The sequence below is a fragment of the Corvus kubaryi genome, unplaced genomic scaffold (genome assembly GCF_017639235.1).
Source record: "Corvus kubaryi isolate FWS band 111438036 unplaced genomic scaffold, C.kubaryi_AGA036_p1.0 37216, whole genome shotgun sequence".
In the NCBI taxonomy this organism is placed as follows: domain Eukaryota; kingdom Metazoa; phylum Chordata; class Aves; order Passeriformes; family Corvidae; genus Corvus; species Corvus kubaryi.
Window position 1 is genome coordinate 1,812,453 of NW_024581061.1, and position 27,934 is coordinate 1,840,386.

Below are 27,934 nucleotides of genomic sequence, written 5' to 3' on the forward strand. Positions count from 1 at the left end.
GAACAATTCCTTCTGAAAAAAGAATATTGTTTTCCTTCAGCTTATTGTTACATCGGTGCCCTGTTGGCCACTACACACTCTCAGTCTGCATTGCTGTGTAAACTTTGAGAAACCTTGAGTAAAACTTTCACTCGTGAAAGAAAAAGAAACCATTTGACTTTTTCACTTCATTTGACTGAAACAGTGTTCAGAGATTAATAAAATGTGAGTGTGGGTCACGGTCACGTGGTTTTGGAGCCAATTCCCAGCAACCATGGGACAAAACATGATGCCTCTGCTGGTCTGAGGCTCTGAAATGGCATCCTGAATGCTGCGTCTGAAGTGCTCAGAAGGCAGTTACTCCAAGCACAAGCTTGGGCTCACTGTACAGTTTCACATCTCTCCTTGCATGAATAAAAGTAAAAACAAGCCTGCGAGAGGAGAAGGTGTTGAGTTTTGGGTACATCTGTACGGAATTTCCTCGGGAGCTTCAACTTTCTTCACCAAAGCAAAAAAGCTTTTTAGAAGAAGCCACCTGGAGAGCATGGCAGCAGCACAAGTACTTTCTGTTGGAACTGATGCATGGTTTGGACCGTCACAGTGCTGAGCAGGTGAGGAACCAGATGTGCTTAACAGAGCTGTTCCCCAGTGGGGTAGGCTGCTCTGAGCTCTCTCAAACAAGCTCAATACCTGGACTGGGTTGTCAGAAATGAGGCACAGTCTGGTTGGCCCTTGTAGCCTGAAGGCCTCCCTGTGCACAGCTTGTCTGGGGACTCACAACTTGTGAGGTGTCATCTGCTGCCTGCGGAAGTGACAATGTCTAGATCTTAAGATCACATTCCGCTGTACCTGGCTGTTAAAACAGATGCTGGTTCTTCAAAGTCTACTGAATAAGTAACCTGCCTTTGTATTTTCATGTGATGCTAAATCATTTACATTTTGTAATTCTGATGTTTTAAAACAGGTTTAAATGCCGCCCGGTAATCTCGGTGCTGTACTTCTTACGGAGTACATTAACTTATCTCTGCACAGCTGTGCCTGTCATACACAGCAACTTGCTCAGCTTGGTACACACCATCCCCACCTTGAGAGTTTACCTGGTCAGGTAAAGTGTAGCAATTCGTTGGGGTTTTGTTGGTACACATACCCTTGCTCTGCAACTGCTGTTGAAATTCTCAGCCATTAATGCAAATTCTTTCTAATCTGTGAGCCAAATGGCTGCCTACATCAGATGGATTACTGCTTCCCAACAGCACACAAAGGGTTGGGTGGCTGGCTACAAGTGAATTTTCATCCCTGTCATCTCTTGGGTATTTTAATAAGCTGTTACCAATAAGGTTAATAATGAAGATGCCGTGTTGCTGTTTCCTCACTCTCATGTGAAGCTGCCTTGTTGGTAACCTGTGGAGTTATGGCTTTCTCTTTGAGGACTGGCTGAAGCACAAGTTAAGGTTTCAAAAATCTTTCCTCCGTAGCAGCTGCACAATGATGTATTTTGTCCGTGTCTGGTACTACCATCAAGTGTGCATGTGTGTGAACTTGTGCCACACCTTGATGGTGTCCCACCTTGGAGTGGTGAAACCACTGCAGCACTTTTCCTTACTCTCCATTTCCTGTTGTTGAGGAGTTAGAGAGTGGCTGTAATTCTCCCCCTTATGTGAAAATGCTATTTGCAGATTCTGTTTCTTCTAATGTTGGAAAGCGTTGGGAGACTCCCTGCACATTTTTATGACCTGAGTAGTAAGCCAGCTGATTCCATAGGCCTGAAAATGATTTATGGGACCCGAGGAGCTGGTTCTGTGCCTTCTACAAGATACATACAGTAGAGACTGGGGCATTTTTTTTCCCATGGAACAAACATTTAACTAAGTACCTATCCATGTTCCCTTTCACTGCTTCTGCCCTGCTAATATACTTCTTTTTTTAAAGAAGTGCAGCATTTCTTTGGTTGTCTCACCCTGTCACCACGATATGCTTTGAACACTTTTCATGCTCTGCAGCTTTGCGATCTGATTTCTGCTCAACAAGAAACTGAAACAAGTTCTAGAGGGAGCACTGAGGCTGCTGGCAGTTGGTCTCAGAATGAGTTTCTCGCGCCCCTAAATCTTGGAGAACTTAAATCTTTGAAAGCAAGGGGAGTTCCAGGCAGGCTTACGCTACACCAGGGTGCTTGGCTGTCAGATTAGGGGTGCACTTAAATGATACATGCAGAAAAACAGACTTGGGGTAAGTGTTTCTAAGCTGTTTTCTCTCTGGTCTGTCAACATATGGCAAGCATGAAACTGATTACATTTAGTCACTGGGGAGAATACCTCTGTGTAGGTTCGTTATTTTGTTATTTTTCTTTTCAAAAAGTAAAGAAATGCAAATTAAAAATAGAATGATTGTAAACTAGGTAAATTTAGTGAAGATGTGCTTGGGGCATGTGCTGCTTCAAAGTGTTTTTTTTTTAAATACTATTTCCACTTGCTATTTTTAACTTCATGGAAGACCTTGATGAAGAACAGGGAGTATATTCTACTGCACCATCACGTGCTATCAGCTTTTCACCACGTTTTTCAGCTGAAAGCCTGGCACGGCAACACCACGCCGGCTGCTGGCCCCTTTCTGGGTGATTGCGTGGGCCCAGCTGCATGGGAGATGGTGATGCCTCTCGAACTGCAGACCTTCCCTTCTCCCAAAAGGTGCTTTCCCCTAAACCCAAGAGGGACTGAGTAGGCCAGACATGAATGACAAAATGTGGAAGAGTGTCATACTTCCTCTGGAGAAGCCTGAAATATTTTTGCAGCTGTAGTGGCCCTCATGGCTGCGGAATCAACATGGACACCTGGACTGAGGGAGCCAACAACCCAAGAAGCGAGATAAGCTTTTGACATTCACGTTGTCTGGATCTGGCTCCCAGCTTACTAACCGCATGTTAAAAAGAGTGTAGAGGAAAAGCCGTGTGAGATCCTGTGAGGACAGGACGCCTTCTCTCTTTCCCACGGAAGAGATATGAGTGTGGGTGCATCAAACAGCCCCCTAAAAGGAGCGGCAGGAGCTGGAGGGGGAGGGTGTCCCTGCTCAGGAGCACATGACTTTGTTTTTCCTTCTCCAACCTGCCACAAACAATGATGGTAAAAAGTTATCTCGTCAAATGACTCGCTGAAAATTCCTGTAATGCCGAGTATCTTTGCGCTGGGTTTACGTTTTAATCTCTTTATTCTTTTAAGACGCTTATTTAGTTTCCAGAGCAGTGAGGGGAGGACCGCTAAGCGCGCTACTGGTAATCACTTTTGGGTGGGATTTGTCTAATTTACTCAAGGAATGAGTTTGTTTCGGTTTGTATCAGGAATTCGAGTGCATCGCTTACAAACACGGCGGCGGCAGAGCCGGTGCCAGTGCGGTGCCGGGGGAGCGCGGCCCCGCCGGGACGGGGGCGCTGCCGCGGGCGGGCGGGCAGCGCTTAATGGCCGCTTCCCTTTGAAAGCCCGACCCGCTCGGGACAAAGTCCACCCTAATCCGCGGTCTCGGGCGATCCTACCCCCGCCCCGCCCCACCCCGCCTCGGTGGCCGGGATGAGAGAGGCGGGAGGGGGTGCGGTGCCCGCTGCCCGTCCTGGGGCAGGGGCCGGGGCCGGGACCGGGGCGGGCGGCGGGGGGCCGGGCAGCCTCCCGGGACGCCTCTCGGTTTCGTTTCGCCGCCGCGGTTGGGAAGTTTGAAGAGCGGCAGTGACACAGTGACACCTCACACACAACACACCCCCCGGGCTTCACCGGGAGTTTCCCGGGACAGGACGCGCCAGGGCGGGCGGGCGGGCGCGGCGCTGACCGCGCTGTGCGGTGCGGTGCGGATCGGAGCGGAGCGGTGCGGTGGGGTGCGGAGCAGTCCCCCCCCGGCCCGGTCAGGCGGGGAGGAGCGGAGCGGCGGGGGAGCGCACGGAAGACGCCGTGCCCCGCCGTGCCCCGCGGCAGCGCTGCCTCGGCCGGCGGGCGGTGGGAGCCCCGGCGGGGCGCTGGCGGGTGGCGCGCAGGCAGGTTAGTGACCCCCGCCCCTCCCCCGCCCCGGCGGGGGGGTTTCCTATTTTTTTTTTCTCCTCTTTTTTTTTTTTTCCTTTTTCCCCCCTTTTCTCCTCGTTGCATAAATTATGCCGGGCGGGGCAGTGACGTCGCGGGGGCGGGGCGCGCGGCGGCGCTCGCCCCCGGGGAGGGGGCGGTGTCGGGGGCGCGCCTTGTGGCGGCGGAGGGAGGGAGGAGGGAGGGAGGAAGGAGGGAGGTAGGCGGCGGGGGCGGGCGGGCGGGCGCAGGGGGCGGCAGCCGCCTGGCTGGCTGGTGTCGCGCTCGGCTCGGCTCCGGCGGGCGCGCTCGCTCGCTCGGGAACTATCGGATTAAACTTGAATCGAGTGAAATTACACAAAGGAGCGAAGCGGAGCCGGCGGAGACCCCGAAACTACCCGAGACCCGCGCTGACCCTTCCTCTCCCTCCCCTCCCTTCCACCCCTCCTTCGCCTGCCCGCCCCGGTCAGGGATCCCCCTCCTCCCCTCTTAGCCCAGCCCCGGTGCGAGCGAGCAACTCCGTGCGTGTGTGTTGTGTGCGTGTGTGTTGTGTGCGAGACCCGCACCCCGCCTCGCCCCCCCCGGCCGGCGGCACCAACTCCGGAGCGTGTCCCCTCCTCCTCCCCGGCCCCTCGGCGGAGGGCAGCGAGGGAGCGAGCGGGGCACACCGGTCCCCGACGGCCACGCACCGGCCCGGTGAGTGACCCCGCAGCTCGCTGGGCGCGGAGGGAGGGAGGGCGGGCGCCGGCCATGGAGCAGGGGACCCGCGGCAGGTCTCTGTCCCCGGCGGAGCGGAGCGGCGCGGGGGTGCTCGCTGCCGGCGGTCCAGGGGAGTGGGGGATGCTGAGCCCTGCCGCGGCTCTGGGTGAGGCGGTGTGTGTGGGGGGTGTCTCAGCGGGGCACTTCCCCGGGTGTAAATGGCTTTTTGTTGTGCTGCGGCCGGCCGGCCGGCCGCCTGCCTCGCCTCGGGGGAGGGGAGGGCACCGGGGAGCCAGAGCGCCGGCGCCCCTTCCCCTTCCCTTCTTCTCCCGCCTGCTCTCCCCCCCGCGCTCCTCTCCGCAAGTTTGGAGGGTGACTAAAAATCCGGGAGAAGTTGAGCGAAACTGCGCGGCGGGGGCGGCGGGGCCCAGCGCCGGCCGGGATGGCCGCGGGAGCGCTTCCCCCCGCTGACCACGCTGACGGCTCCCGGCGGCCGCGGCGGCACAACAAGCGCTAACAAAGTGAGGGCGCTTCCCTGCCGCGCACGGCCCGGCCCGGCTCGGCCCGGCACCGCCCCGCTCCGTGCCGGCACATGGGTCGCCGGGGCCGGGGCCGGGCCGCAGCGGGGGCACCCCCAGCAGAGGCCGGGCGGTGGGTGGCGGCGGGCGGCAGGAAGGCGGGCGGGGAGGAAGGAGGAGGAGGAGGGAGGCGGGAGCACGAGGTGCCGCTCCGGCCGCCGGTGCGCGCGGCGGGGGGATCGTCCTGCCCCGGCGGCACCGGGAGGGGGCAGGGGGCGGCCGGCGCTCCCCGGCGGCCGGAGAAGAAAGGGGAGCGGGGGAAAGAGGGAGGGGACGGGAAGGGAGAACGCTACCCGAGGCGGCCGGAGCTGTGCCGGCGGACGCCGCATAATAGGGGCTTCACCCCGCTGGGCACCTTCGCTCCGCCGGCGCGGGGCCGGGGCGGGCGGGAGGCGCTGCTGCCGCCGCGCACATGGGGTCGGGGCCAGGGCGCTCCCCTCGTCGCGCTCCCCCCCACCCCGTTCCGGGCCATTTTGAGGGTGAGCGGAAAAAGGTGGTTTGAGGCCAAAGCGGTCAGGGCGCGGAGCGAAGGGGGGGGTCCGGCCGCGCTCGGTCCGCGGGGCGCGGTGGGAAGCGGAGCGGGGCCGGCGGCGGGCGCTGCGTGCGGGGCGGCGAGGAGCGGGCAGCGCCTGTGCGTGTGCGCGGGTGTGTGTGAGAGAGCGGTGGCGGGGGGAGGGGGGCAGGGTTGTTAGTGAGTCTCAGGGAGAAGGCGCTGCAGGCAATGAGCAGCCATCATTACGTTGCCTTCATTTATCCCGGTAGCGCTAAATCAGGGGACGCGCTCCCACGCCGGGGGAGCCCCTCCGGGCGCGCCCCGCGCCGCTGGGCCGGTCTTCGCGGGTGGGTGTCCGGGGGGGGCGGGTCGGGGTGCTGGGGAAGGGGGTGGCCGTGGGGCACGGGCTGGAAATGGAGCCGGTTTCCCCGGCTCCCCCCGATAGCCCGCTCACGCCCGGGTTTAAAGTAGTTGTTTTTTAAACAGACAATGGACAAAAGGAAAGTAGCGATGGATGCCCGGGAGCTCCCTGTCCGCTGCGGGGCTGCGCGGCGCCGCGCAACTCTCCCCCACTTACCCACTTTCTGCCTTTGTTTTCGTTTGGGAAGGGGCCGAGCGTGCCTCCCCACTACAGAAAAGGGCGATTTTTTTCATTTGTGAGAAATTTTTTTTTTTTTTTTTTTTTTTTTTTTTAATTTCCCCTGCCACTTGGGCTTCCGCGGATGTTTGGCTTGGGGAATATCAGAATAACCTCGGTGCGATAAGTTTGTTTCTGTGTCGATGTTCGTCTCGATTTTTACTCTCATCAAAGCAGATCGCGGGCAGTGTTTATCCTGGAAGATGGCTTTCGGGAGAATGTGTTAGCTTTTCTTTTTTTTTCCCCTTTTCCCTTTTTTCTTTTCTCATGTTATACGGGACAGGCGGAGGTACAAACAAGCAAGTTGAACAAAAAATGTTTCTGTTCGTTTCCTCACAGATCATCCATTCTAACGACGGCAAAAAAAATCTTAATGACTATGACCTTAGCAGCATGGGTAGCTGATTTATCCCAATTATAAATCCCGTTAGTTTGCGGTAATGTGTGAGTATCAATATATAATTCATATTAAAAAGCATGATCCGTAATTATTCTTCTTTTTTTTTTTTGTAAAAGTTGAAATCCATAATTTTCCAATGAGAGTGCTGCATCTGTCGCTTGGAGTGTTTTTGTCTCGCTGTTGCACAACAGAGGCTCTCCAGTCTTTAACCTAAAATGGCAGCTTTAATTTGACTGGGGCCCATTCATTGACAATGATAATAAAAAGGCTGAAAGCTAAATGTAGCTGGATGCTTGGGGCACGTATGCAGAACACTTTCCTCTCCATTGCTGGGCACTGCTGAGAGAGGAACTTCCAAGCTCTCTAGTTTCCACTGTGAAAGTTTCCAACACTTTTTTCCCTCATTAAAAAAATAAAAAAAAAATCACATTGCTCAGCACAGACCACATTTTAGATGTCTGGGTTGCTTACAAACTTAACGGTGAGGTGATAGTTAGAGAGCTCCTTTCAAGGGGTCTGCATTTACAACAGCAGGAGAAAAATTCTAGTAATCCCTTTTAAAATAAGATGCAGTCTGGGGGAAAATTAACCATTTCTTTCTGAGGTTTGTAACAGATGATCAGAACAATTACATTCTGTATGTTTTCCTATCTCCAGCTACTACAAGTGGGGAGTGTTGCTTGTTTCTTCTTGTTTGGTATTGTAAATGTGCTCAGGGTTTTGCAGAGATCCTCTTGATAGTGTACTATTTTCCTCTAGTTGTTAAAACCACAGCTGCTTGGAAAAAGCAATTCTTTTTGGTCTTATACATAACTTGAAGTTTGAAACAGTTTTACAAAACGAAATTTCCACTACTAAAGTATTAGTGAATGCCACAAATTCACACATCTCCTTGTCCTGTCTTTCTGTTAACCTGAACTGCTTATTTTCAGTCTCTTATGAGCTGTTTTTTTAGTAGGAAATTTATAAAGATCATTATTAAAGCTGTTGCACAGGCTCTTAAAAGAGTATTAAATGCTTGTGATTGCAAGTTTAACTGAATTACTGATTCACTGATACTAATTGGATAATCATATTTGACCAAATATCTTACTAAATATTTAACAGTGTGATGACATTTCTGTTATTGCTTGTAAATCCTGGTTAGGTTATTTAAACAGTGGGAAAAAGCCTCTTATTTGTAACCCAAAATTATTTTATTGCCCCTCCAGTAATGAAGGAAAGTTTCAATCATAGGCAAGGATCACACAGTCCTTTTAGGAAAATAACAATTTCTGGGAATGTAGCATTGTAACACTACCAATAAAAAAGAGGTATAGTGGAATACTCACTATCGCAATCAAAACCGTGTACAGTAATGGGAGATTTCAGTTGCGACCAATTCCTTTTGGATTTGGTTAATGCAGAAACCTGAAGAGTTGTGTCAAAGGAGCACTGTAAAGGTTTCCCTGTCCGTGTAGAGGGGTCAGGTAACCTGACTGTAGTTTTTTTTCCACGTGAGTTATTTGCTGTTTTGAACTGAAAAGCTTTTGATGAACATTCGCAGTATTTCCCGGTAACACTCAAATAATATTAGGACTTTTATAAGACGTAAAACGCGTTGTTTGCAAGTCAAGGTGGAACAGGCCGATGGCAAAGCTGCAGGCACTGTACTGAAGAAGGGGATGTGCTGCCCAGCCTGGGCTTGGCTTGGCGTGGGTGGGTGTCGTGGTCGGCGGGCCTGTCCTGCCCTGGCATACAGGGAGGCTCCGTGCCAGGTCTGTGCCCCACGGACGGCAGCTCTGCAGGCAGTGGAACCTGCAGCATGAGGATACAACAAAACCTAAACAAAGACAACCCAGGAGTGATTTTCTGTAAAGCTGGAAGGCCTGAGTAATAGGGACTTCTCAGGTTTTCCCAGAGCTGCTGAAGTGTGGCAGTGAGGCTGTGTTTTGCCATGTCCAAGGCATCCTATAGCAGCTCTCTATCCGGGGTTTGGTTTTGTTTGTGGCGTATGGTGTGATACATAGAGGTTGCTAAGGTGGGAGGAGGTGGAAAAAAGTAACCAGAAAGAAAGAGGGTGGAAATAAACGCAGGTGTCTCCTTGAATCCCACGCCTTACCTCTATCCCTTATTTCCCACTCATTTTTACATTAATTTTCAGATGGAAAGCCTTTAGAATGTGCTGGTCAGTATTTGCTCTTGTGAATCTGGTGTTATTCAAAGAAATTTGTGTGGCTAGCAAGGGTACAGGCAACTTTGTGACAAGTGGTGTGTGTGTCCGAAGGTCTTCCTTCCCCTAGTTCCCCTAAGTCCTCACTTCCAAACCCTTATATATTTCTCTGCTGTGAACAAATCACTAACTGGTCAGATTTATGAGCTGGTTAACTGATGCTCATAAGTAACACAGGTGATACTTTTATGTTACTTTAATGTTCCCTGTATACATGGGAAAACTGCAAATTTTAGTAAATAATTAAACTGTCTCTGACAAATGAGTCTTTTGTGTGTAGGTGAGGCTTTAGACTTCACTTTTCCAACAGAAAGTTATTGTATTAATTTAGTTTCTTTCATCATTTAGCTATCAATTTAGCTTCATCATTAAGACAGACATTACCTCCATCATTTCTCATCATTTATATTTCTGTGAATAGCTTGTTTGCACAAATACAAACTACTGGATTTTAATGGAAAAAAGCGTCAAATACTGTCTATGACGTCGCAATGATAAAAAAGCAAAGGGAAACTCCAACTATAATTTATTTTTAAAAATCCTTTCAGAGGAAGGAGTGAGGTACAATATGCAGAAACATCTCATGTTTTTATTCGGTTTCTGACAAGATAGTGAAACCTGATGGAAGTTTTCCTCCTGATTTCTTTCCGTCTGCACAATCTGAATAACTTTCAGTGATTTGTATCTTACCCGAGAGCAGCGGTCATGGAAATACCACGTTGTAGTTGTGCACTAAAAATCTTTCTTGGAAAACGAGGTTGGAAGGCATGATGCAAAAAATAAAAAAGAGGTTATGACCTAAAGGACACATTCCAAGAGCCCGAATATGACAACAAAGCTCTTAAGGGTATTCTTAAGTATATAAAAGCTGATTAGCTCTCAGCTTCCAACACTGGGACTTTTCAAGGATGTAAACATGCACCTAGAAGAAGCCAAGCCAGAACCAAGGATCTTTGTGCTGCCACTTGGGTTCTTCTCTGAGAGCTGCTCAGTAGTGGTTTCTAAACATCCTGGTTGTTTGGCTGCCCTTACGCTAAATGCATTCTCCTTAGAAAAAGAAAGAAAAAAAAGCAACGACTTAATTTAAACATTTTCTTTTAAAAGTTGGAATTCAATAAGAGTGCTAATTATCAAATCGGCTACTGTTTTAGTAGAACATTGTAACACATGACTTTGAAAGCTTATTGGCATATGGGAGCTAACCAGAAGCCCTTGCTGGCATGATGTAGGGCTCCCTTTGCTCTGTAGTGACCTATATAGCTATTTTGGGTGTGGTTTTGCGTGGCTTTCATGGGAGCTGAGTCCAACCTTCCTCTGACATAGACAATTGCTGTGATGAGAGGGCCTTGAGGGGAATGGTGGGGAATAAATAACTTTGAGAATCAATTGTCTGGAAAAAGTCATTGCAGCCAAAATGTCTGCCCTCTTCCTAATGGTTCTGAGGGGAAAATAAAATTTCATATATACGGTCCTGATCCTAGAGGTTGTCCTGTTCAGGTTTTATTTAAATATGAGCTTGTGGCTGGGGAGAGCAATGCAGCAACTTACCTGCCTGGGAGTAGCTGGCATGTGGCAAATCCAGTGCTGGATAGTTTTGGAAGCACTTTATTTTAATGTCCTTGAGCCACTTTTTAAGCTGTTCAGCTGAGCTTTCTGCTTACTGCTAGAACTTCAACAAGTAGCTGGCTTTAAAATTTCTTGGTGAGTTTGAAAGAAATTGACCTCCCCGGAGTTTATTTTGATTTCTACCTACAAAGTAAGTGTCACTTCTTAAAACATTTTGTGGAGGTGTACATCAGATGTACGAAGTATGATTCCTTCTATGCAGCAGAGACAGTCCTGCTCTGAGAACTCAACATTTTATTTCTCTTTCTCGCCCACCCTACTCCCCTCCCCCCAGCTTTCCCATGGATTTTTTTCCTCTTCAGATTGTGCCTTTCCTGTTGGGTTTTTAATCTTTTTTCCAATTCATACTGCTTTCTGTTTGCTTAGTGGAGTTGTGTTTTCTTGCCAGCCCTAGATAATTAGGATATGTGGCAAAATAAACATGCGTTTCAACTCCTAATAATGCTGCTTTGTACTGAAACCATGGAGGATGCCTAAGTTGGTGTGGGAAGAGCTGGCTGGCTGTACCAAAGCTTGATGAAGTCTCATGTTAGCCCCTGGATGCTGTCATGGCAAGGAGATGGCCAGCAGCAGAGAGCCAGAGCAGGGGGCTGCTTCAGTGCACTAGCAGCTTTCCGAAGGTTCTTCATGACCCTTTGAATACGAAAATTCTCTTGTTTCAAGTTTTGTTGTCATGAAAATGACATTCCCCCATCTTTTAATAGTAGATAGTTAGAGCTGTAGTGGTTTTCTTTGCTCTGTGCACTGAATAGTTGTGAGTGGGGAGGGTCTAGTCCCATGGCAATTTTGAAATGGACGTAGCCGTTGTGGGCCATCCCTTGCCAAGCAGAGAAATTTGGGGTGTGGGGAGCAGCTCCTGAGGGGATTGTGATAGGGAAGCTTTGGAGACCAGGAACTATGTGACCAGTGGTAAAGCAGATCAGAACATGGAGCAAGGCCAAGGAATACTTTAATAAAGGCACTTTTGTCCTCGATCTTAAAATAGGAAAGCCTGTGGATTTATTTACAGGGTAAACAGGATTTGTTAAGTGGGTAGTCACTAGGTGCAAAGGAATACTGGTCATTCTTTGGGAGAGAATTCAGGTGAAAACTAACTAAAGCTAGACTGAAAGCTGGAATTTTAGAAGTTTTGAGATCAGTAATAGGACAAAACACAGAGAAAGTCTTCATCATAGAAAGCATTGAGGTAGGTAGTGGTGTTCTGGGAGAAAAGTGAAACAAGCTCTTATGTAATAGAAACTGAGAAATTCAGTTCAAATCTTTGGTATTAACTTGGATGAGCTAGTGAGTGAGAAGTCCAAGTTGATGACAACTTATGAGAAAATATTCTTTGCTTCAAAGAGGATCCATCAATGTAGTTGTTGGGATTGAAATGCAAAGCTGAAATGCTACTTGGTAAAGTGTCTTGCAGGAAAGTGCATGTCAGTCTGTGCTGTAGAGAATGGCACTTCAGTATCTCTTCAAGTTGAAGATTAACAGCCAGAAAGGCAATACAACTGACATGGTTTTTAATGCTCGATAGAAGGAGGATTGAGGGAAGGAGAGTAATGATGAGGCTAACAGATGTTCAAAAATCACTCTGATAAGGCTGAGATAAAACTGCATGAAGGTGAGAGACTGGTAAATTCCAAGGATGCATCTTAATTAGTTGTTCAGGGTATAACAAATGTTTTAGAAACCTTACCTGTTCGTGGACAAGACAGCCTGTCTGAAGTCCAGAAATCAGGCACCCCAAGTATCCTACTCCTTGAAGTTCTGTATTTGAATGTGTATTGTTTTCTCATGTGGGATAAGATATACTGAAACAACCATAACTGCAGTTACTGGCTTGAAATGAGATCTAAGAATATGATTTTATTTTTTTGTCTCAGCTGTCTAGGCAGGTCCTGTGGATTTTTGAGAATGTGCTCTGGTTTGTGCTGCTTCTGGACTGAAGTAGCTGCTTGTTGGATTTGGTGGTTTATTGCAAGGCAAAAAGCAGGCAGATCATCATCTCCAGTTCTTGGTTTGAGAGGTACGGGGACTATGTTGCTAGTTCCTGGAAAGATCAGGCAGGCTTCACAGGCTGGTGTCGTGTCAGGATGACTTAAAGGAAGGCCCTCTGACGTAGTAGCCATTGCCTATGTGAGTTCAGAGATTCCTTTAAACTCTGATCAGGGGACTTTCACTAAGAGTGTAATTCTTGCCTCGAGTTGTTTTAACCGTGAAGAATTAAACTGAGAGTTCATAGTGAGCAATTTAATATCTCTCTTGATTTGGGAAGGAATCATTCAGAAAGTGAGTTAAATAGGGGTTTCTGGACTGCCTCAGGATGTAAGTCTGGGAGAGACCTGCTAAGTAATTCAGTTTATTTATCAGTACCATTGTGAGGTGTCTGCTGTGCTTTGCATTCACTCAGCTCTGTAAGTGGGGTACAGCCTCACTCATCTTTACTTTAGTCGTCATTCTTTCACTGGGGGGAAGTGAATAAGCAGGCTTCAGCTTCACTTCCCCCCTCTTTCTGTATTGATCTCTAAAAAGGTACATTGTCATTTTCATTTTTGGTTCTTTTCTTTTTGTACAGAAGTAAGTGAAACGTGCTTCTTTAATTCTATTGTAATCTTTACAGAGGTTACTGAAAAAAATTTGCCTTGGTTTCACCTGCATTTCTCCTTACTACAGGTCTGCAGTATTCCCCAGCCCATGCTGTCATCCCTCACAGAAGTGACTCTTAGTGAACATACTTTTATAGTTCAAACAGGATTTGAACCTTGTGGCAGCCATGCAGAAGGAAGGGGTTGTTTCGTAGAAATGGCACGGCGGTTGGAAGAATCACCTTGTTACAGGCAGCACTAGAACAGAAACATGTCTTGCAACTTGGGTCCAATAATCGTTGTAGTAAGTAGTAGGCTTAGAAGTTGAGCATGTTAGATGTTGCACTGAAACTATTTAAAAAAAAAAAAAAAAAAAGAAAAATGGAAGGGGGGTGTTTGTGTGGCTTTTCACTTACCATGGCTAAAATTAGAGAAATGCTGTGGTTAAGGTGACTGAATTCTTGAATGGTGAGTTCTCATGGAAGTTAAGGCCTCACACCCTGTTGCTGCCCCCTGCCCAAACCATGACTACTTAATTTTGTGAGGTCAAAAAATAAAACCTTGGCTACAGAAAAGATGGCAGGTGAACGCAATTGCTTCCATAGCTCTTCTCATAAGGAATTTCCCTAACACAGTGATTTAAAAGATTAATCTCCTTGATCTCTTTTCTTCTTCACCTTTCTCTATCTCCTCTCTCAAAAGAAACCAGGATGCTTGCCTTTCTGCCTGCCTCTCTGGATGGACAACCTTTAGTTTGTCACTGGTTCACTTCCCTGCTGGGAAGGGTGACTTTCCTGCTGAGACTGTGGCATGACCAGTGGCACAACTGGACTGTGCAGTATGGGGCTGGTTGGGCAATGCAGATTTTGGCTGTCTGAGGAACTGGACTAGAAGGGGTTCTTAGAGGTGGATATTACTATCAGCTGGGATGCAGGCTGTGTGCCTGAATTTATGCCCTGGTGGGGCTTCTGTGATCTGCTGCTGTCTTCCTTTGTGTGCCTGTGCGTCACATGGAGTTCAGCGGTGTGTTCTGTGGCTGCCCAACATTTAAGATTTTTGGTAGGAAGCTGGTAGGGTCAGGAAGGCTGAAAATCCCTTCTCTAATTTGACAAGGTGTGATGATGGTGGTGTTTTGGGGCAGAGTGCCGCTTCTCCTCAGTGTATACTGAAAGCAGCTGTTTCTGTGTCGAGGAGCCTCCAGGTAGGCAATGAACTTTGAATAGCAAGATTGATTCAATGTGGCTGTGGGAGGGATACATTTGGTACACCTTGACTTCTCTCTCCTGGAGTGAAACAGTACATCCGCAGTGGGCAATCCATCACAGAAGGAGGCAGATTGATTCATGGCCAGAAATCACTGGGCAGAAAACCTGGGGACTAGGCATCTGTAGCACCTGCTTCCACCTTCTTGGCTTGACTGACTGCCTCCCTCCCTCCCTCAAGGTACTTTCTCTTAGGCACGTACATAAGCTGTCCCGTGGTAGGTTTACTTTGGATACTGTGGTGACAAAAGTTCTTGCTCTTTTCTGCTTACCAGAAATACTTGTTTCTCCATCATAATGCTTATTGAGATTGGTGGTCATGCTCCCAGGATTCTTTGGGGTTTTTTTTGGTCCTGTTTTTGTTTGGTTGGTTTTGGTTTTTTGTGTCTTAAGTTAAAAAACAAACAAGCCCCCCCTAAAACCCAGGGTGAAATCTGCCAGGCTTTCTTTACCCCCCTCTTCTAGGGTATTCTTGTCTTGATTTTATGTTTGTAAGAATTTTTTTTCTTCTGGTAGAGTATTATACTTAAATCTGGGTAAGAGTACATATTACTATATTTTTTTTTTGTATGATAAGTTTTTTTGTAGCTCTGAAGATAGCTGAAAGCTGTTGAATGTTGTCCTGTGGTCCTTCTAATAATTTGTAAGTCAGGGTATGGTTTGCGAAATGCAGTGAGCTAATTTAACCAGACATTGTTCTGAAAGGAGAAGTTTCCTCTCTGCCTTTGTCCCCCTGCACCCTTCCTCACAACCACATGGCTTGGCTACTTTTTTTCGGCAGCAGTGCTTGTCAGGTCCTTCTGTGAGCCACTTTAGTTCACCAAAATGGCAGAAAAATAACTCTGTAAAATGGAGAGCATTTTGCTGTTGTAATGAATCAAACTGGCTCATAAAAGGATCTGATGAACACCAGAGCTGGTACTAAGGACAAGGGGGGTTGCTGGCTTGGAGAGCAGCAAGGCCTTTTCATCTTTTCATTTTGGTGGCAGTGAGCAAGTGGATTGGATCAGTTGCCTGGGAACCTTCATGGGAGAAAGAGAAATAGAGTAATCATCTGTGAAGCAAAGGACACGAGAAGAAAAATGTGCTGGCCTGAGTTAAAATGGATATTAAAATTTGTTTATTCTGGTGATGCTATGGATTGCATGCTAGAAACAATTTGTTAGAATTAATAATTGACTGCCCAGAAATCAGTTTTCCTCTTCAGGTGGGAAAACTAAAGCCTAAAAGATTAACTAATGTATAAATAACTTGTTTGCTCTTTCAAATGTGAAGTATTTAATCTTTGAAACAATTTATTCACAAGAAAGGGGGAGAGGGAGGTGGTGGTGGTGCTTTTTTTGTTTTTTGCAAGCTTGAAATCCTCCATTAGGTTCATCAGCTTTGAGTCAATTTGTCTGTCTCAAATTTTATCAAGTCAGTGTTGTTTCAGTGTCATCAAGTTTCATCAGTCAGTAATTCCGTGGATTCCATTATTCAGAGTTTTATCCCAACTATTTATATTTTCCTGCTGGTTTGAGATGGAATGAGAGCTTGGTCCTAGTAGGTGGCTGAGGCTGTTACTTTCTCTCATAATCTAAAGCTTTCTGATAGTGACATGAATGCACTCCTACATGTTAAAATTGGTGGAAAAAAAAGTACATTGCAGATCAAATAACATGCTAGTTAGTCACTTCTGTAACACAGTGCTCTTGCTGCTCTCCATAGATATGGGCAGTTTACACTGTGTAGCTCAGCAGAGGAATGAGCACCTTACAAAAAGTCAGGGATTCTGACTGCAGCTTTTGCTCAATCCACCTCAGCTTGAGGTGACTCTTTCAGCATAGCAGCAACGTGGCGTTAGAAGCTGCTTGCTTTCTGAAGAACTCTGGCTTTTTTGTCTAGTTATTTGTGTATATTGCCTGCAGTGTGACAGAAAGGGGCTTCTTGGCAGGTGGAAGAGTGGAAGCTCGTGCTTTCCTTCCTGTTTTTCTCAAGATTTGGGCAATTACTAGAAGGTAAACTCTTGCCATAGTTACAAAAAAACCAAACCTTCATGTAGTGCACCATCTAGATTCCTTTCCTTGTGTTTTACATCTAAAAATTCCATTTCAGGATCTACTGGGGATGCCAAGAGGTACAGGAGAGGGGATTTACAAATTCTATCTTATGGACATTGTAAGCTGCATTTGGTGAAAACTGTGAGGATGGTGGCCCTGACTAGCATTGTGTGTGTTCAGAGGGAATATTGTAGTTACTAAAAGCAGCTTGTTTACATTAGGAATTGTATGTGCTAGCTCTAATGGGCTTTAGGAAGCCCAAAGCACAGCTGTAAAACATCTGTCTCTGGGACCAGATCTTGTCTGTCTGATGAGTTGTTGTCCTGCATTTCATGTTGAGATTTAGACAAGAAATAAATTTTTTTTTTTAATAGAAAAGTTCTTCAGCCATCCTGCTTGAAGACTGGTTTGTACTTGAAAGGCTATCATGCTGTTGTCTTGAACACAGAAGTTAAAATAGTGACTCAGTATTGACTTAACTCCACTTCCTCTTTAATCCGATCATCTTGTTGCTATATGACCTTACAACACCTTAATTTAAAGGCTGCTTATTCCAGTGGATTAAATTTGGAGGTGTCTGGTGTGGTAGGCATTGCTACAGGAAGGGCTTAAAAGGAACTTATTCGTTGCCTCAAAAAAAACCAAAACAAGGTGTTGGAATAGGAGCAACGAGGGTATTTTTCCACTTTGGGATGCTGGCATATGGACAAGGCTTGCTCTGAAAGAGCAGGAGAAATTTTGAGCACATAGTTCTGCTGTACCATAAGAAAAAGTACATTCACTTCCAGTGAGTGAATTTGATGCTCCTTGTCTTCCACTTAACATGGAAGTATTAGAAGGCAAAATATCTGTTTAGTTCATGCATTTCTGAGTGCTTGGGTGGTTTTTCTTCTTTTCAAGGCTAGTGACCTGAGCAGGTAGTTGGAAGCCAGGACCCGAAGTGCTACTCCAAACTGGTGTGCCAGGTTCATAGTGATGTGTTTTGTGTCTCCCATACTGGGATGTGTAATAGTTGCTGATTACCAAGCAGCACTTGGCAGAGGATCTTGATTCTTTACCAAGTGTTAATTCTGTCTTGCTACTGGTCTCGTGAAGTAGATAAATGCTGTCCTTAAAAGGACAGTTGGTCTGACATTCAGCACTTAAAAAAAAAAAAATCTGTCTTAAGTGTTCAGAGTCTATCTGAACAGCCTGCTATTTTTCAGAATTTGTCTTCTTCCTTTAAATATTTTTCTTAGGAGTAAATTCTAAACAATTGTATTCTGTGTATTGAGTTTAGGGACCATAAACTTCCTTCTTGTCCTATAAAGTTTCTTGAACAAACTCTGCCAAACAGGTCAGCCATAATATGTTGAGCTTTGGCTTAGCAGTAGGAAGAGTTCAGAGAGTGTAGTCTCTACTGTTTTATTAGCCATTTTGATTTGCATTTTCTGTCAGGTTTTTCTTCCATCTCAAGTCAGGTATTTAATCTGACTAAACTAAACTGAAGCCGAACTGAAGTTGGGTGTTGGGTGTGATCTGGGGGTTATGGTGAGTTTTACTGTACCTGTGAAAACTTTGATCATTTAGAGTCCTTGAAAATAAACCACTGGCATGTTCTTCCTGTCTCTGACAGTGGTCTAGCAGAAGGTCTGTTCTGCATTGGGAATAGGCTGCTGCCTTCAAGCTTGAGCTGCGCTCAGCACAGAATGGCAGCAGCACCTTCCATGGATTGGAGGAAGCAGGGGTAAGCAGGAAGGTGCAGAGAGACTGGGTTCTTCCATTGCTTACAAAAGCAATCACCATGTCTTCTGTATTTGCAGAGGGAAAATTCTGTACCCCCAGTTCAGGAGATGGGCATGGTCCCCACTTTATAGGTAATAGAGAGGGTTTGTTTTCAACAGCTAAGACATTGCACAATGACTTGTGGATTGGAACTGAGGATTGAATTCAGTCTTCCAGTAATTCCTTTAAGTGCTTAACCTAAATATGTTGTAGTTATTTTAAGTACCTTTTTATAACAGCAGTAAAGCTTCAGGCCAGTGCTTTGAGCTGATATTATCTTTTACAGCTGCTGTTTAAATTAGGAAAAGTATGAATATTTTAATTTTTTGCACCACTTAGTGTTGTTTTTAAGTCTTTTTCCATCAAACCTGAAAAGATAGTTTTAATAAAAGTTCAGTATTCCTAAAACTTTAGTGTATAACACAACTTTGATTTGAGTTATTAAAACCACACTCTTTTGAGTTGTTAACAAAATGAACTTAAAACCCCCTGTAAGTACTGAGTACATCCAGAGATGTACTGTATGTGCTACAGTATTTAGTATTGTCAGTGTTTCTGTTTATTTTTTTTTTTACTCCTTTAAGGGGTTACAACCAGATCATAAACTCTCTTGGAATTTTCTGTTGTTGGAATAGGGTTAGTCTTTTATACAGCATCGGTACAGTTTCAGCAGAGTCTGATACAGTTTTGGGTGTCCTTGTCTCTCTCACGTTATGGTCCTCTGAAGTGTTGTAATCTCACTTGCATTCTTGAAGTACTGGTAACATGGACTGAAATATACAGTATCTTCATGAAAGGAGGGTGAAATGTTATACTGGAAACAGTGTATTATTGAAGTAGCATAGTTGTCAACACCTATTAAAACCATGTTGCAAATATCATCTTTCTTTTTTAGTACCAGAGGTCTGAATCCTATTTCATAGCAACCAAGGTGGAGGCTATCCAGAAACAGAGCAAGCCCCTTAGCCTCCACAGCTCTGCAGCTCAGAATTGTCTTGGGAAAAGTGATAGGTAATGCTTAATGAATTTTTCTTGCATGAATTCATCTAGTCTTCTCTTGGTCTGTGTAAACTCTTGGCTTCCATTGGGACTGTGGCAATGAGTTCTGCAGCTTAAGTACACATTGTATGAAGAACTGCTTCCTTTTATTTGTTTTATTTTGAACCTACCACCTGCTAGTTTTGTTTGATGTTCTCTAGTTTCCTTGTTAAAAGAACAGTGGTTTGCTACGTACCTGTTCTGTGCTGCTCCTGATTTTGTAAACTTTTTATTCTCTCCCTGGTTAGCCCTTCTTGAGGCTGGAGATTCTGAAGGGTATTCATATACCTGTCACCTCTCTCTGGTCCATCAGTAATTTTAATTTTGAAGTGCAGGTGAGAAGAGCAAACACTGGCAATGCAGCAAGGTATAAGCACCTCATAGGCTTGAGTATCCCATTTCTTATCCAATTCTGTGAGGTTTTTTCCATCTCTTTTTTTCTTCAACATGCTCAGTATTCTGTTTACTCTTCTGACAAATCTGGTTTTCCTAGATTATTTATTTTAGCTCCCAAATTGTGTCAGGACTCAGTAAAATGTATGTAAAACAGTCAGATTGTATTTTCTCATGTGTGTTGTTATTGATTTCCTTCCACTGAATCTCATCTGCAGTTTATTACACCTTCAATGGGTGTGATGAAGGTCTGCTGCTTCCTGCATAGTTGATTTTAATTTTTAGCATAATTAAGTTGTTAATACTATTAGCAAACTCACTTCAAGGTTCACCTGTTTCTAGATCTTTTATGTGCATGCTGTCAGAGCAGGTCTGGAAAGAGGTTCATTTCCTGGTTTGAACTGGTTACTTCCATCCATGTGAAGACCTTCCCTCCTTTGCTGTTGTAGCTTAGTTTCCTTAAGAACCATTGCTGGAAGACCTTTGTTCAGCAGCTGGCATGTGTTTTGGTCATCCAAGTTAGCTCAGACTTTGGCCATTTATCAATTGCTTCAATGAAATCTCTTGTACTGGTAAGACAGGACTTTGCTGTGGGAAAGCATTGGTGTCACTTCTGTAGTCTGTACTTAGGTATGTGCCCATGTTTCTTCTATCTTCTACTTGTTTGCCCTACTGGGATGTTAGACTTGCTGGTCTGTAGTTCTTGGCAGGCTAAAGGTATGACCATCTTTCAAAACTGAGGCACCACTGGCAACAGGCAGTGTTTGGAACCTGAGATATTATGCAGCATAGCGGACAGATAGGCTGTTTTATCCTTCAGCTCCCCACAACTCTTGGTGAATGTATTGGTGACTTGCTGCTGTTTGCTTTGGTTCGACCAAAACTGCCTCTGAGGATTTATGTGCCAAAAAAGATGAAAGCTTCCCTTAGCTTCTCCTATGACGGGAGATGCAGAAAACTTGTAGTTTTTATTTTCTTGGAGTATTTCTTTCGTATCTTGATTATATGTTAGTCCAGTGGATTCTCTAGCAGGCTTCATATAACTGGCATTTATGAAAGGACCTTTTATGACTTTGCCCCTCTAGGAACATATCTTTTGTTTGCAATTTTTCTTGCTAGTTTCTTTTGTCCAATTTATTCCCCTCTTCTTGAGAAATGTTCTTACTGATAGCTTCCCCACCTTGAGGTTTAACTGTGATGCAATTTTTTCCTCATGTCTCTGCATTTTCAATATAGTATTTTTTGTCTGTTGTCTCTAAACATTTTGTCCAACTGCCTGATTTTGTTTCTCTTACCAAGCTTCCTCATTTTAATGCTTTTTTCTCTTTGGAAGTAAGCACTCCAATGATGCATTTTTGTTGTTTGCTGCTGTTTTAGGAATGCTAAGCTCAAATATATTTAATGGATTTCATTAGCAGTAGCATGGTACAGTTACGTCAAATATGATAGGAACAAATCTGAATTGTAATATAATTTTGTGGATGTTTAAATAGTCCATGTTGTAGTTAAAATGTGGCAGTGTTCCCCTGTGTATTTCACTGTAACTTCATATAAATAGTTTGATAAATACAGTTTAAATGCTTTTATACTGTAATTTCTTCTTGCCAGAAAACCAGTCACCTTACCAAGTTGTACAAGTAGGATGGAAATTTATTTTGAATGCCACTGATTTATTTAGGAGTGAGACAAAGTATGTGACTGTGTCCTTCAGTTATAATTCCCCATCAATTGTAAATTGAAGCATTTGTTCAAATATACAGTATAAAACAGTATTACAATCAAGCTGCAATTATCATGGGAGTCATAACTTCTACTTTTCTTTTTCTTGGCTCTCTGTGTGAAAAACTGTACTGTAGTATATTATTTAATTGTTTAGTACTGAGGTCTCTCTGTTTTATCATAGTATGTGACATGCTACAGTACCACTCTGTATAAAAACCTTTGGTGCTTGAAGCAGTGGTGGAACAGTAAGAGTTTATTCATGTCTTCATGTATAGATGTGTGAGCACCATATTTAGAAGAACTATTGCACAAATAATAACCACTTCATACTGCAGGGTTTTTGAGAATTATGTTGCTTTGCTGAGAATGACTTGGAAATTCATAAGTCTGTAAATCTGAAGTCATGGGCATCACTGTTACTTCTGTGTTTCATTTGATAACTTGTGTTAGGGAAGAGGCTCTCCCGAAAGTCACTTGCTCTTTCAAAGTAGACTGTAACATGCACTCACACAGTTGCTCAGCATAAGCAACTCAAATTTGAGGAATTTTATAGTAAAGTAATGGAAAAAAATGTTAGCTGTATTAAGATCATGAAATATTTAAGAACTCATGGTCATGAAAGTAGGCAAACTAGTTTTATAGAGAAGGAGCAGTTACATTTTCAAAATGGATGCTCTGAAGGGTAGCAAGTATGAGTTCATAAGATTTGGAAATAAACAGAAGTTTAAAAGAGATCTTATAAAATTAATTTTTTCTTTAACAAGAATGCAGGTGTCATGAAAGGCTTGTGCCTATTTCAGTTGTTGAGGAGTCATGATCCTGCTTTGTTAAGTTAATATTTAAGCTTTCTCATAAAACCTACTACAGCTTCTAGATAGCATGCCATATGTACAAAATAAACTCACCAGTTGTTTTGTTTTCTACTAAAAAGTTAAATTGCAATCAATGTCTGTACATGTAAATTTGTTGAGGGTAACAGGAAAAGGAACTATGCAGAAATACAGGGTTTGTCTTACAAAAGAACTTACAGGAATTTTAGGATGTGGTCATTTCTTAGTTCAACTAATACAAGCAAAGCACCTAGAAGAAAGTGGAGAGGTTGTTTTCTGTTTGCAAAGAAAAGGCTGGTAACAGAATTTGAAGTAACAAGAGTTGAAAGTAATCCAGCCTAGACAGAATTAAAAGCAGAGTGTTCTGGCATGGTAGATTCTCTTAGGTGGTGTTTAGTGAATGGGTGCTCTTGCCATTCATTTTTTTATCTCTTCCCTAACTAACCCATTTTGAATTTCGCCTCCTAAGTAACTTTCATGAAGAATAGGGGGGAAATCTAGAATTTGTTTAAAAGCTGTGTAGTTGTGCATTAGTAGGGTGTATCTCTGCTATTGGAAGATCACAAGCTATCAGTCATTTAGCACTGAGGTTTAAATGGAATAGGTGCTTTTATAGGCTGATTTATTAGAATATGTTGCTTATAGGCTTGTTGAAAAACGTCACTAGCAAATCTGATGTGAAAAAATGGCACGAGGACAGTTGGGGATTTTGTCATGGTCTATGAATAGCTGATAAGCAAAACGAGGTGCTGTAATGCTGTTGTTTTCTCTCTTAACCTCCTTGTCCCCTATCCTCCCCCACAGATGGGATTTTGAAAGTGGCACTGGAAAGGGGAAGTAGGTTTTAATCTAGTAGCATGAACATGGATTATAGGTTTTTTACTTCTGTTTCTTTGATCCTTCTCAAAGGCATGTCTCACTTGTGTTCCCTCCACTCCAGCAATAAGGCAGTATCTTTTGGGGGCTTTTAAAAGGCCACCTTTCTGTTGGCCAAATACATTTTTCAAATAAGTTTGCTGTTGATGATTTAATGATCTTGTAAGTATTATCTTAATTTTAATCAAAAGGGTGTATGTGTTGATTAGTTTGAGATTAAATCATGTGCTTTGTTTTAGAGGACTGGAACTAGATGATCTTTAAGGTCCCTTTCAACCCAAACTATTCTATGATTCTGTGATCCGTGAAACAGTTATGCCTTAGCAGAATAGAGTCACAACATAGGTTTGTTGTAGGATAAAATCAAAACGGACTCTTTGACAGAAAGTTGTCAGTTTTCCTTGCTTTTTCAAAGGCTTGGATATATATTTGTCCTTCTGGTCTACCCTTCAGTTTAACTACAGTAGTAAACTCTTGGAAATCTTATGTGGAAAGTACTGTAAAATGTTCATAAAGACAGATAATCCCACCATGGTTCTGATGCCTCCTTTCCCCCTTCTCCATGTGATTATTGGTCTGAATCAGACATCTGCCCATCACTTGGCCACATGTTCTTATTAATGAGATACATAAGGATAAGCAGTAAGAGTTTAATTGTCTGTTTCTGCGTAAGCACAGTTTATGTATGGTGAAGAATGATGATTTTTCTTTCCTCTAGTCTCCTTTTACCCACATATGTCTAGAAAAGAAATAGTCAAACTACTAGTTACATGTTTTTAGCAGAGAAGTAGAAGAATAATGTGGGCATTTAGTGTATTGGACATAAAAGAAAAACTTATTATCTGAATATTCAGGTAGATGCTAATGTAGTACAAAGAAGCTGTATGTTTAGAGTAACTTCTGAAAAGCATGTAACTGCAAGGAAAAGAAAAAGGCAACAAACCAGGATGGCCAATTTGAGTGGGTAAGCAAGTTGGGGCCTTAAGGTGAAGGGCCTGGATAGTTTCAGAATATGTGGACAGGATTAATGGAGGCATGTTTAGAATTGCTAACACTGTTGACACCAGTGCTACAAACACTGCAGTTTTATAGACTGGAGTCCCATCCATCATCTCTAGCCATTTCCAAAAATCAAGAGATCTGAATTCTCTTACCATGTTCTGTCTCATGATAAGTTTGATTAAATCCATCTATTTTTCTAGTCATGGACCATCATTACCCTGTGTGATTACAAAATTGCTGTGCATTAACTAATGGAATCCATAATATGTTTAAATACAAGCACAACTGGCATTTTCTGTGTTAATCCTCCGAACTTCATATTAGGTTCTCTTGTGTCTTGTAATTTCTCTTTAAAATGTTTGTGGAATTAATACCTTGGATCCTCTGTGTAATTAACAGCATCCATAAAAATAATCTGTGAAGGAAGATCATTGGTTGGGGTTTTGTTTTTTTTGAGATTAACAAAATCTAAAGTATTATATGTTGTGACACATAGTCCAAGTCAAGGTTTCTTTAACATGAAATGTCATTCACTGGAATTAGACTGATTACATACTGAGGCTTCTGTTTTAAGATACAGGTATTTTCAACAGTGGAAGGTTAAAAATGGTATCTTGAAATATGCTTCTGTTATCTTGAAATATGTCTTGAGTCAGCAGCTAAGTCAAGTTCTGGTTTTGAAACCTGATAGATCCCAGCCTCTGGTATTCCTTCAAATAAAACTGTCTTTTGCTTAGAGATTGGACATTTGGAGTTAGTCATAGATGTGAGCTTTGTGAAGTTGCAAAAGCGAGGCTCGGGTTACAAAGCTAGAAATCACTCTGTTAGAAGTTTAATTTGTTCGTTCAAGAGATTTGGCATAGTCGAGGGTAGAAACCTGTTCTCCAGAACAGCATTCACTTTCCCTAAATCCATGTGTATATTTCATTTTTTTCTGGCTAGGTAACTGACTGCAGCAAAGTGATTATGTGAGGTAAAGCTGAAAAACTGCAAAAGAAATAATGCCCTCTTGCACTAATTTTTATATATTAATTACAGGTTATTCTTCATTTATGACCCTTAAAATCCATATTTCCTGCTAGAGAACTAATAACTCTTTAATAGATCAAACCTCTCTCTCTGGTCTGTAATAAATACAGCCTATGTTGTAGGTACTTGCTGTAAGCTTTGGAATCAGATTTCTCTCAGTCTATAAATTTTTAATTTTCTTATACTATTTGTTGAATATAATGATGAATTAGTTGATGATCACTGCATAATTGCACTTGATAGACTGAGTGAATCCACTGTATGTAACTTTTGGTAAAAGCTCATCTATCTAGTGATGCCGAATGATAAAGACACTGATAATTTATTTTGCTTTAGGAATAGTATTGCAGTTCAGTCATATCACACTTGGTATCCCTTTAAAACGGCTTCTAAATTGTTGGAGAAGCATCCTGTGTGATAGCTCTTGTATTCAATGAGTTCATGGATGTTTCTGAAAGATTTATAGTGAAGTCCAAAGCATTTCAAGGCCAAGTATAGCAGTCTTGTCAGATGCAGCTTTACAGCCTAGTGACTTATAATGAGAGTAGAATGTAATTAGAAATTGTCCATGTCTTTACCGAGTACTGATGAAAACTATGGCTCAAAGGTTAATTCAAATAATAATTAATATTGGTTTCTGTCAGAACAGGGTGGTAATGAAATCTTTGTCGTACAATGATTCTGATTTTAAGAAGAGGGTGCATAAGAAATAGAGGGTAGAATTTACCTTTTCTGATTATATTCACTTATCTTACAATCAGCATGATGATTTGATAAAGCGTAATTTGAGAGCAATTTAAACATACTCAGAAATATTACAACCTACAGCGAAAATCATCTAATGTGTCTGTTTATGGAGATAGATTTATGGCTAGATTGCTGAAGTAGATGGACTTACTACGAATGATCCTTAAGGACTGCATATGAATTTTTTGTTGTTGATAATAACTGATCAATACCATGTGTTTGTGGAAAGTCTTAATAAGATTTGCTAGCATGAGAAATGTGGGATGTTACATTGATGTTTGTTTAAATTGGACTAGTTTCAAGGAAAGCGATAGACCAGGTTTTGCTGGCAACCAAAACAAATTCTGTTCAGTTTCTTTTCCTAAGTTGAAATTTTCTATTGGAAAAAAATAAATGCTGCTAGCTTTGCTGAAGCTAAACCCATGATTTTTCAGTTGCCAGTAGTCAGTGAGCTACTAGACATGTTATTTTGAGAGGCATTTCATGAATACTTTGCTGTCACCTGGTTTTCCTGTATCTGGTCTGAGCCTGTCCTTAAAATTTGCCTACCAAAAAGCTTCTCCAGAAAGTTAGAGCTGTAGCTTGGGTTTATGGGTCAACATAGTTCTGCATAATGTGCCTTTCTCACACTTTCTATTCTGTCTGCTTTCCTTAAATGTTACTACATTGCCTCCCACAATTTTAAATTTGCTGCAATTTTAAGGCTGTTTCCTCTATTGCCAAAAAAGAACTCTAAAAGCCTCTAAATTTGATCTGACAAAGATCAGGTATTTTCATTCTTATGCATGTGAAAGTGATCCCAAGATTGATTTTGTCGCTCATCTGGATAATGCTTTCCATACAAACTGCTTCAGTTTTTGGAAAGCAAAGAGAGTCCACAGTCAAGATCAGACTTCTCCGGAGCTGCGGCACCCAACAGGGAATGAGCTACATGGTGGGGGTGGGAGCTGAGAAAGGGGATGTGCATGTGTATGTTTGAGGGGTGTTTTAAACTGTGGAGATGAGAGATAATAAAACATTATGTTGGTTTCTGTGAGCTATTCCTGCTGTTCTTTCTTCTTTCTTCATACATTTTCTCAAAAGCCAGGATAAGAGAGTTCTCTGCTACACTGACTGTGCTATGCTGAAATTTCCACTAGATGAGGTAGAAGAAAAACCCCCAAATTTTAATCGTAGCACTGGAGAAAAGCTCACTATGCAAATTAGATGCTTAAATTTCCTCTCCCTTTCTATAAGCAAAGAAAGTGACTTGGGAACTGAGCTGCATTTAAGAGTCTGAGATGTCTAAAACATTGAAAACTCTAGTGAACAAACTTGACCAGGACATAGAGACTTCTTACCTAAAATGATCTCCATGCAAATTTTTTGAAGTTAGTAAAAGAAAAATCTAAGGGATGGCTGTGAAACCCTTCTTAGTGAATTCAAGTTGCATGTTTATGCTTAATGATTTAGTTCTTTAAGAGAATCATTGCCTGTGGAGTTGATCTGGCATCTGTAAGTCTGCTGAAATGGTAGCAGAAAAAAAAATCTTTCTAAATTTGAAACACTGTGAGATTTACCAAAATGTAAACTCCTAATAAAAAAAAATATTTTACTTGTAACAAGACCTAAATGTGCTGAAATTTGTGCTACTACTCAAAGGTGCTGAAGCACAAATGTGAATAGATAGAAATTTAAAGAGAGGTGTTTTGTTGAACATTCTAAGAACATTTTTTTTTGTTTGTTTCCATATATTCCTCCAAACATTCTGAGCCACATTAGGTCATTCTCCCCGTGCCTTTCCATGACAGATCTCTATGCTGATATGGAGGTGCCAATTGAGACCAGTATGTGGTTTAACTAGAGATGCATGTGCTGGTGTAAATACGCCACCTCCAAATACCAGTGAGACTATGGTGGGGAGGGGGGGAAGGGAAAAGGAGGGTGGTCATTTCAGTTCATCTTTTTTAAAAGTGGAAGTGGCAAAGTTCCTGAGGCTAGGTCTACTTGAAATATGCCCTA

At 43.4% G+C, this 27,934-nt stretch overlaps 1 protein-coding gene across 8 annotated transcripts in view; it reads left to right on the plus strand.

Moving 5' to 3' along the window:
* Nucleotides 1-3,970: 3,970 nt before the first annotated feature.
* CHD7 (chromodomain helicase DNA binding protein 7) overlaps nucleotides 3,971-27,934 on the plus strand; it is a 131,826-nt gene continuing 107,862 nt past the window's right edge. For 4 of the 8 annotated variants that reach the window (XM_042022591.1, XM_042022598.1, XM_042022597.1 and 1 more), the window contains exon 1: nucleotides 4,266-4,709. The gene's annotated coding sequence lies outside the window, so the exon portion shown is untranslated. Of the gene's footprint in view, nucleotides 3,996-4,265; nucleotides 4,710-5,751; nucleotides 5,770-6,759; nucleotides 6,865-13,321; nucleotides 13,536-27,934 lie in introns of those variants that run through there. The other 4 variants (XM_042022592.1, XM_042022593.1, XM_042022594.1 and 1 more) reach the window with 4 other exon arrangements.